Source organism: Lynx rufus, unplaced genomic scaffold (assembly GCF_022079265.1).
Source record: "Lynx rufus isolate CCGP_SWC_20201006 ecotype Redwood Valley unplaced genomic scaffold, mLynRuf1.p SCAF_10, whole genome shotgun sequence".
NCBI classification, from domain to species: Eukaryota; Metazoa; Chordata; class Mammalia; order Carnivora; family Felidae; genus Lynx; species Lynx rufus.
Window position 1 is genome coordinate 39,906,689 of NW_025814824.1, and position 8,960 is coordinate 39,915,648.

An 8,960-nucleotide genomic window follows, 5' to 3' on the forward strand; every position below is an offset into this window, starting at 1 on the left:
ATATTGATATCCTATTGTTCCAGAACCATTCGTTGAAAAGACTTTCCATTCTCCATTGCATTGCTTCTGTGCCTTCGGCAAAACTCGTTTGGCCTTATTCATGTGCACCAATGTCTGGACTCTCTATTTGTCTATTTGTCTGTTCCATTGCTAAATTTGTCCTTTTGCAAATACCACACTGTCCTGATTATTATCACTTTTAAGAAAGACAAGTCTATCAATTTTGTTTTTCTTTTCAAGAATATTTTAGCCATTGTAGCTCCTTTGTATTTCCGTATGAACTTTATAAGTGGCTTGTGGATTTCTGCTTAGATATTCATTGGGATTACAATGGTTCTACAGGTTACTTAGGGCAGAATTGACATTTTAACAATTTTTAGTGTTCTTATCCATGAATATGGCACATATTTTCATTTATTTAGATTTTCTTTAATTTTTCCCAACGTTTTGTAGTTTTCTATGTATAGGTTTTGTTTATCTTTGTTTAAAATTTTTCTTGAGGGGCGCCTGGGTGGCGCAGTCGGTTAAGCGTCCGACTTCAGCCAGGTCACGATCTCGCGGTCCGGGAGTTCGAGCCCCGCATCAGGCTCTGGGCTGATGGCTCAGAGCCTGGAGCCTGTTTCCGATTCTGTGTCTCCCTCTCTCTCTGCCCCTCCCCCGTTCATGCTCTGTCTCTCTCTGTCTTAAAAATAAATAAACGTTGGAAAAAAAAAATTAAAAAAAAATTTTTTCTTGAGGTATCTTATATATATCTTATATATTTGAGGTATCTTATGTATATATTATTGCAGATAAACTCTTGCATTTTATTTTCTAATTGTTCATTGCCAGACTGTAGAAATACAATTGATTTTTATTATTGACTTTCAACTTCCAGCAACCTTGCTAAATTTGCTCAGAAGTTCTTACAGTTGGTGAGTTTGTTTTTTGTTGTTTTTGGTCTGTGACTTTTTGTGGGGGAGGGGCGTTTGTCTACTCCTTCACATTTATTTTCTTTGCACACAATCATGACATCTGTGAAGAAGAAGTTCTACTTCTTTCTTTCCAAGCTGTATACTTTTCCTTTTGCTACTTCAGTGGATTCTATGGACAATGTTGAATGAAAGTGGTGAGAAAATACGTTCTTGCCTTTTTCCCACTCTTAGATAGAAAGGCTTTAATATTTCATTATTTAAATTTTTTTTAATGTTTATTTATTTTGAGAGAGACAGAGACAGAGCACAAGCAGGGAAGGTGCAGAGAGAGAGGGAGAGAGAAAATCCCAAGTAGGCTTCGCGATGTCAGCGCAAAGACTGATGCGGGGCTGGATCCCATGAACTGCGAGATCATGACCCAAGCTGAAATCAAGAGCCAGACGCTTAACCGACTGAGCTCTGCAGGCACCACTCAATATTTCATTATTAAACAGGATATTAGTTCTAGGATTTTTATAGTGACCTCGATTGAAGAAACTCCCTTCTATTCCTAGTTTACTGAAAAAAAATTTTTAAATCATGAATGTGAGTTGTATTCTGTCAAACTTTTTCTGTGTCTATTGAAGCAATCACAGAATTCTCCTTTAATCTCCTCACGTTGCAAATTAATAATCGATTTTAGAATGTTAAACCAGAATTACATTCTTGTGATCAACTTCAAGTGGTCATATATACTTTCCATGCATTGCTAAATTTGATTTACTAATATTTTGTTAATGATCTTTGTGGCTGTGTTCTTAAGGGATATTTTCTGCAATTTTCTTTCCTTGTAATCACCTTGTCTATTTTGGATAGCAATGCAGTGTTAGACTCATTAAATGAGCTGAGATGGGTTGTCTTCCTCCCTGTCTTTTGAAAGACATTGTGTGTTGATGGTATTATTTCTTCCTTAAATGTTTGATAGAATTCATGATGAAGCCATCTGACCCTGGAGTTTTCTTTCTGGAAAAGTTTTAAATTATGTAATCAGTGTCTTTAGTAGCTACAGGCTATTCAGATTTTCTACCTTATTGTGTCAGTTTTGATTACATATGTTCTAAAGAAAAGTATCCATTTTATCTACATTGTCAAAGTGGCCTAAATTGTTTATACTAATAATCCTCTTATTATTGATTTAATGTCAGTGGGATCTGTCATGAGAACTCTTGTTTCATTCCTGAAAATGGTAATTCATTTTCTCTCATTTTTCCCTTGATCAGTGTAGCCAAGGTTTTTTCTGTCAATTTTATTAATCTTTTAAAAGAAGCAACTTTGACTTCATTGGTTTCCTTTATTACCCATATGTTTTCCATTTCATTTACTTCCACTCTCATTTTAGAATTTCCTTTTTAAAAGTTAACTTTCAGTTTAATTTTCTCTTTTAATCCCTGAAGGTTGACCATAGATCATTTATTCTATAGACTTATTATTTTCTCATGTAGTTACTCAAAACTACAAATTTCCCTCAAAGCACTGCTGTAGCTGCATCCAACAAATTTGATATATTTTTATATTATCACTTATTTCAAAATATTTTCTAAATGTCTCATAATTTTTTTAGTTCACATATTATGTACTAGTGCATTTTTAAAATATGTTTTAATGCTTATTTGTTTATTTAGAGAGGGAGAGGGAGAGCGGCAGAGGGGCAGAGAGAGGGGAGAGAGAGAGAATCCCGAGCAGGCTCCATGCTATAAGCAAGAGCCTGACATGGGGCTTAAACTCACAAACCATGAGATCATGACCTGAGCTGAAATCAAGAGTCAAATGCTTAACCACCTGAGCCACCCATGTGCCCCTGTACTGGTGCATTTTTAACTTTACAAATACTCAGACATTTTCTAGATAGCTTACTTTTATTGATATTTAATTTAGCACAGTGTGGTCAGAGAACCCACTGTATATAATTTCATTCCTTTAAGTGTATTAAGACTTGTTTTATGGGCTAGACTAGGATACTGTTATTCCTTGCTTTTAGGAAGAAACCTTTAAAAAGTGGTGTTCTGGAGGCAACTGGGTGGCTCAGGGGTTAAGTGTCTGACTCTTGGGTTTGGCTCAGATCAAGCCGTGCGTTGAGCTCTGACCTGACAGCAGGGAGCATGCTTGGGATTCTCTCTCTCCCTCGCCTCTCTCTCTGCCCCTACCCCACTAGTGCGTGTTCTCTCTCTCTCTCTCTCTCTCTCTCAAAATAAATAAATAAATAAACTTAAAAAAAATGGTACTCTGAACCTCTTGCCCATCCCTTCGTGTTCCACCCTTTCTATATTCTGATCTCTAAGCTTCTCATCTTGCTAAGACACTGGTCATGGCCGTCCTCAAACCCTTGTCTTCCTTACAAACTTCTTTTTCTTTCATGCAAACCAGACTTTAGAGCTCCTTAAAGACTTGCAAGCAGGCTGCCCCCTCTAAGAGATAGCTTCTAGGGATATTTTTGAAACCTCTAAGGAAAGGGAAATCTGGAGGGAAGTTTGTGTTGCTAGAATGTCATGGAAGCGTATGTGTACCAAGAATAATAATTGTTAGACTCGTTAACATTTTTCTCAGTGGTTTACATTTTGAATGGTCTCGGAAAGAGGTCAGCACAAGGGGAAGAGAGCCTCGCGATAATGTCTTGAGGGTCTAGGGTGTGTTCACCTTCCCAAATATCCGTTTAAAATATAGTTTTGTGGTTGTAAGGGGGAAATCCCACCATTCTGTTTCTCAAATGGAAACTCAAACATCTTCCTGCTCTCACTCAGCACTGCTGATGATGGATAGCAGTGAAAGGTCTGAAAGAGTAAAATCAGAATGAGAGGGTAGTAGAAACTTCTAGCTCTAACTGATATCCGGGTATCCTCTCATTTCTGGGCAGAAGGAAGAGGACGCTACCCAGCCTTCCTGCAGTTAGTCAAGGCCATGGGATACTTGTGGCCAATGAAATACAAGAAGTCCCAAGCCTCTTGGCAACGAATGACATTCCAACTTCCGCAACGTCTCCGTGGATGCCTTCACCCAAACCCACCGACATTAAATATGTAGCAAGAAATAAACTTTATGTTGTTAATCCACTGCGGTCTCAAGGTAAAATCATGACCGCAACACAACCTAGCTCCTTGCTACTCCAAGCGTCCACCCCTGGCCCAGCAGCAGCAGCAGCAGCTGAAAGCTTGTTAGAAATATAGATTTGGGCTCCACCCCAGACCTACTGAATCAGAATGTGCACTTTAAGAAGATCCCCCCCAAGTAATTCATGTGTTGCTTTGCTAGGGCTACTATAAATCAATACCACAGAGCAGGTGGCTTAAGCCACAGAAGTCTATTTTCTCACAGCCCAAAGGCTGGAAGTCCAAGATCAAGACATCGGTATGACTGATTTCTCCTGAGGCTTCTCTTCTTGGCTTGCACAAGGCTGCCTTCTCATCGTGTCCTCACAGGCCTTCTCTCTGTGTGCCAGCATCCCTGGTGTGTCTCATTTATCCTAATCTCCTCTTCTTATAAGGACACTGGTCAGATTGGATTAGGGCCTGCCCTAACGGCCTCATTTAACTTAATTGCCTCTTTAAAGGTCCTATCACCAAATACAGTCACATTCTGAGGTCCTGGGGATCAGGACTTCAACATATGCACAGGGGAGGGACACAGTTTAGTCCATAGCAGTTCATGTGCATGTTAAAGTTTGAGGAGCCCTGACCTGACCCATCCAAAATGTACACCAGTCATCCTGACACTATAAAATGACGGCTGTGGTCTGATATGTACTTAACATTAAAAGAACTACCAGGATCCTCCTGACTTTGGGTCTTTTATCACCTTCCCATCATTGTTTCCGGAAGAAGTAATCCTCAGTTTGCACCGTAGTCTTCTTCCAAGAGTTGATAATGAACCAATGACGCATTTTCTGAAATGCAGATTTCATTTTTGTATTGTGGTCTTGACCTCACAACATCAATTCAAAGGCTAAAGAATCCTCGGTGGATGTTTCCAAAATAAACCAAGAGGCCATGTTATCTTCTTCTCTGGAAATCCAAGCTCTACCCAAGGATAGGCATCACACCAGGCAGCTTATGGCTTGAATGTTGGCGATCTAGGCTAGACAGATATCTTCACTTCAGTGCTAAAATTTATATACTAAAGTCTGAATTTAGATTCAGAAAGTGATCGTGCAAAGTTTAAACACATGCTTTGTCATTTTCAACTCACCAACTCTTGGGGATGTAAGAATGTAGGCCGATTTTGTCCCAGTGCATGAGCTGGCTTTACAATGTGCCCACCAAGTGGGCTGTCTAGACTGCATGAACAGCTCCACTGACTTCCAAGCCAGCCTCCTCTCTCTTCCCATAGAGCTGACGGCACTTTATCTGTTGCTTCCCTGAGTCACCTCCACTATTCTGTTATTCCCCTTCGGTCATATAGAAATTTAGTCTTTCCTCATACAATCGCTATTCAGCTATTTGTCCTTTGCTATGGTAAGATCTGCCAGTTTTCTCTTATTCATGTAGCCACATCTATATGGCCCTGAGGGGGGGCAGGAAACAGGGGGACAGTAGAATGCCAACACCTTTCAAATCCCTTTAAATCCTAACAACATACTTCATAAAAATGTGACCAATACAAGGCCCCTTGTAAAACAACCCTCCTGCAACTCTAAGTATCCATTCTGCATTGCCAATAGGCAGGTCATTTGGCATTATTTGAAAATTTCACAAATTGCAGGTCTGCCATTGAACTCAGAGAGCTGATACGAGGGAGCAGAACACAAGGATTCGGGGCTGTGCTAATATGGCAGCCACGAGCCACACCTCTGACTGGGATCAGGCAGACCTTGGCTTTAACTCCAGTCCCCCCACTTGGAAACGTTACGGAACCTCTCAGAGCGTTGGTTTTGTCTTCCTTAAAATGGGAATAATAATAGAACTCAATAATAGAACTCATCCTACATTACCTATTCTTGCGTTGAACTCATGTGATCATGTGTATAAAGTGTTTCGTACAGAGAATATATATTCCTTATCAGAAGTTGAGAGACCAAGTAATAAGACTAATGACAAACACAAGGCTGGGGCAGCCCATTCAAAATCCTACGCGCTTTTATAACCAGAGCACGTACCAAAGCACTGATCATCGGCAGTTGGGGAGGTAACTTGGACTGCCCAGTGTGTAGCTCAGCATCTCTGGAGGCTGTCACCTTACATACGAAGAGTTCACAAAAGTAACAGAGTGGAAATGCTAGAGATCAGGGCAAAGCTGACAAACGGCAAAGCAGGGCAATCGGAAGTGGGGCTGTCAGCCAATGGGGCCGCCATGGAAGTGGGGCTGGAAGGAGGGCAGCTATGTGAGCTGGGGGCCATGCAGGCCAGGGGGGGAGCCCAGAGGCCAGCTTCTATTTTGAATATATAAAAATACATCTACTAGGGGCTTCTGTGGCCAGCATAGCAGCAGGCGAAGTGGGTTTCTCTCTCTCACTGAAGGTTCTAATTTCTGCTCTCGTTGGTCCAAGACTCTTTGATGAGGATAAAGCATATATGAACCAACGCAGTTTCTTCCTTCTACCAACACCATTTCCCTTTGACCAACCGAGCATGAATGGATCCTCATTTACAGAAACATGCACTACAGCAGGGCAGACCATAGGGGGAAAGGAACTGGGCATGAAATCAGAAGAACCTAAAGTCAAGCTCTGGCTTCAGCTTCGTCAGCTGCATATAACATTCACCCTTGCGGAACTGCAAGGCTCTCACCTGTAGGAGAAGGATACTATTCCACGTCTGCTAGTTGCATGGGGTATACGAAGGTCCAGAAAAGCAAGCTGCGGAGTATCCCAGAACTATAAATTTCCTGGGAAGGTGAAGTTTGAGTGAGGTCGGTGTGGCTTGTCTCTGCCGGGGACACAGGCGTGTTACCAGCTGCAGTTGAGCACATCGGAGTTCCAACACGATTTAGGAAGAGTCCTCCTTTGCTCCCTTCTCCTTAGGTCACCAAGAAACCCAACCACACATTCCTTGCTGCTTCCTCCCAGGGGACTCTGGAGCTCTGGACAGGTGCAAGGCTCTCTAATCAAAGAACTCCACAGACATCTGGGCCAACAGAAGTCCATTTTGTCTTTGATTTATGCATTTTACTCGAATTTCTGTAAATGAAGCAGCACTTGGTGGGGGGGGAGGTACAATCCCCTTCCCTCCCTTTCTTCCCTTTCTTTACTGTCTCCCCACCACAGGCAAAAACCATTCATAAGGCCCATCTGGGACCCTGGACTCCAAACAGAACCCCTCTTCCATGAACTGTTCAGGTCTGTGGGAGTGTCTGGGTGGCTCAGTTGGTGGAGCGTCCAACTTCGGCTCAGGTCATGATCTCGCAGTCCGTGAGTTCGAACCCCATGTCAGGCTCTGTGCTGACAGCTCGGAGCCTGGAGCCTGCTTCCAATTCTGTGTCTCCCTCTCACTCTCTGCCCCTCCCCTGCTCATGCTCTGTCTCTCTCTGTCTCAAAAATAAATAAAAACATTAAAAAAAACTGTTAAGGTCTGTGTTTTAGAGGGGACCCATTTCCTCTGCCCATTCTCATCCCCAAACCAAGACGTGGTGGAGGAGAGAGATGGCTCAGGACTGCTTTGTGTTAGAGTAAAACAAGAGGCAAGTCTTCAGAGGCAAGTCAGTTTTGCACTGGGTTTTAACGTCCGTGGCTTGAGATAAAGAGCTTTCTCTCTGGTACTGCTGCCTTTCTACGTCTCATCTTTCTCCTCCACTTGACCCATCTCAGGCGAATTCACGGAGAAAGAACAGCAGCCTCCTGCCCTACCAGGGAAATGTCATTTCTACGCATACAAAGCGAATGTGGCCACTGGTTTGTTGTTACACAGAGGGGCACAGCCTGGACAAAGCCCTAAAGACGCCAGAAGAAGGATGACTTCTCAGTGGCGTCCGCCTCCCAGATGTCATCGTTCAATGGAAGGAACAAGGACCGAGAGTCTGAAGACCCAACTTCTCTTAACAGCTGTGGGAACTGGGATAATTGACTCCTCCGTAGGCCTTAGTTGAATCCTCATCTATACCGCAAGGGTGGTGAGTCGTAAGGATGATGCTGATTAACTATCATTTAATGAGAGCGTCCTATGTATCAGGGATTGTGCTAAGCTTTTTACATGTATTTCCTCACTAGTGTTACGTGCATTTATCACATTTCTGGTCAGAAACTGAAGCTGTGTGCCGATAAGTGCACCTGCCCAAGGTCATGGAGTGACTTTCTCTGCAGAAGCGCAATTTATATCCAGGACTGCCTGCTCCAATGCCTGGTTTGGAAATCTCTGGATCTACAATCGCTATTTCTCCCTTGAAGACTTCGTTCTCTTTCTTCAACTGAAGTTGACCAAATAATTGTCACACTGCAATGCAGATATGTCTGCTGACCCATGTCTCTATTACAATTGCACCTTTCTGAGGACAGAGTCTCAGGAAGGTGTAGCCAGAGAACCTAGCACAGTTCTTGGTGCATAACAGGTAATAAAGATCTGAGGAATAAGCAAGTAGTTTCTGCGTATCATATATGAAAGCATTAATTTGATTTTTGTAAACGGGCACACGATTCTCTCTTTAAGTACTACCACGCCCCGACCCATCCTGGTGGTAACTCAGCCTCCAACCTTCTCTCCTGTGGAGGGGGGTAGGTGCGTGAGCAGCCAGTGGAATTCACCAGAGCTTTGAGATAGTTTCTGTGTGATTAAAAAGAGAAGGTTTTAGTTCAACCCTATTATCTTAGTATCACTGCTATCTGATCCTTCAATATATTGGGACTTAAAAGTGCTAAATTATAGGGGAACCTGGGTGGCTCAGTCTGTTAAGCATCTGATTCTTGATTTGGGCTCAGGTCATGACCTCACGGTTCCATACTAATGTTGCAGAGTCTTCTTGGGATTCTCTCTTTCTCTCTCTCTCTGCTTCTCTCAAAATAAATAAGTAAACCTTTTAAAAAAATGGTAAATCAGGGGTGCCTGGGTGGCTCAGTCGGTTGAGCGGCCGACTTCGGCTCAGGTCATG